This window comes from Pteropus alecto, unplaced genomic scaffold (assembly GCF_000325575.1).
Source record: "Pteropus alecto unplaced genomic scaffold, ASM32557v1 scaffold239, whole genome shotgun sequence".
Classification (NCBI taxonomy): domain Eukaryota; kingdom Metazoa; phylum Chordata; class Mammalia; order Chiroptera; family Pteropodidae; genus Pteropus; species Pteropus alecto.
The window spans coordinates 9,517,018-9,518,540 of NW_006494613.1; the positions used below are offsets into that span (position 1 = coordinate 9,517,018).

The 1,523-nt window shown below is 36.3% G+C and overlaps 1 non-coding gene across 1 annotated transcript; it reads left to right on the top strand.

Moving 5' to 3' along the window:
- Window positions 1–239: 239 nt before the first annotated feature.
- LOC112474520 lies at window positions 240–363 on the top strand. Its single transcript, XR_003044381.1, has one exon. It is a non-coding gene; the product is annotated as a small nucleolar RNA SNORA28 (small nucleolar RNA).
- Window positions 364–1,523: the final 1,160 nt, after the last annotated feature.

Sequence of the window (1,523 nt, forward strand, 5' to 3'; positions counted from 1 at the left end):
TAAAATTTATTGATATGATTGTGGGGGTCTTGGAATTCATCATTGTGCCATGGTGTTCTGACTGAGAACCAGTGGATCACAAGATATATATTAAGCTCTATTACTTTTTGCTTAAAAATATTTTGTTAATTTTATAGGTAATCTACTTTCTTATCAACTCCTTTGATTACTATATTAAAGGTTTTTGGTTATAAAAATATAACCCACCTCAAACTGATTTAAGAGTTCACATACATTTCAAGCAACACTCTGACAGATGATCAGAATTGTCTGACACAATTTGAGCTTTCTATAGCAAGAAAGTCAAACCTATTCCGGTGTTCTCTCCTCCATGAGACAAACCATTATATAGACTTAAACAGTGTGAAAAGAAAAGAAAGAGTTCACACATATACATACACACACCCAGTTGGGGAAAATGAGGGGATCCAGGATTGGCTTAATTCTGGCTACATTTTAATTGCTCCATTGGTCTCCAGGCCTCTGTTCTCTCTATGAATTAGTTTATCCTTAGACTGGCATCCATTTTATAGAAAAATTACTGTAATAATTTTTCCACTATATCATCCCAATTAGAGGGGGTATATATGTCAGAACTGTGAACAGAGTTCTAGAGTACTCTTTGACTGGACCAATTTACTCACATTCTCATTACTGAAGCAAATGCTGTGATTAGAGGATGGATTGTGATAATTGGTGTAGTCAAGGATTCAGCTTACTTTTCTAGACTGGAGCTTGGTTAACCTCCCTAGAATAGCACACAGAAACTAAGGACAATAATAAAGAGCAGGGGGTGGCTCCATAGTGTAGTGGTTGTACATCTGCTTTACACACAGAAGGTCCTGGGTTTGTACCCCAGGTGGAGCCACGGACAATTTCCCAGGTGCGCCAGGCCCAGGTGCCCTGGGTGCATGCCGCGAGCATGTGGGAGACACTCCACCTTCAGAGATCCAGTCCTTAAGGGGAAATGGCAACATTCATGGGTCAGGGGTGAAGTGGGGCAGGAGAAGTTTCAAGAGGAGGAAAAGTAACTAGTAAGAGCAACCACCAACAATGAGTGCTTAGGAAGAAACAAACATATCACAGCAATTATTAACCTTCTACTGTCATCTTATGAGACTATCATGGTAAATCCTCTAATTTTAAGTAGCTTGAAGACAGAAGGAAATAAGTAATAATTAATTATCACATATTAAATAATTTGCTCATCTTCCTTCACACTAAACATGAGTTTCATAGAAAAAAATCAGTTTCTAGGTATTAATTTAATATACAATTATCAGCAAAGAGTCATATAAAGAGGTCTTCAAAATTCTTTTTTTGGTCATTCTAATGCCAAACTGCTAATAACTTTATAATATTCTTAAGTATATAGGCATTATTTAAAATGCCATAATCATCACGGAAATAATAAAGGGAAAGCACTGCATACTTTTTCCCCATAATGTATTTTTTTCCATATTAAGATAATTTAGGAAAGAGAATTTAGTTATACTGGTCTCTGAATTCCTACTACTTCCAAT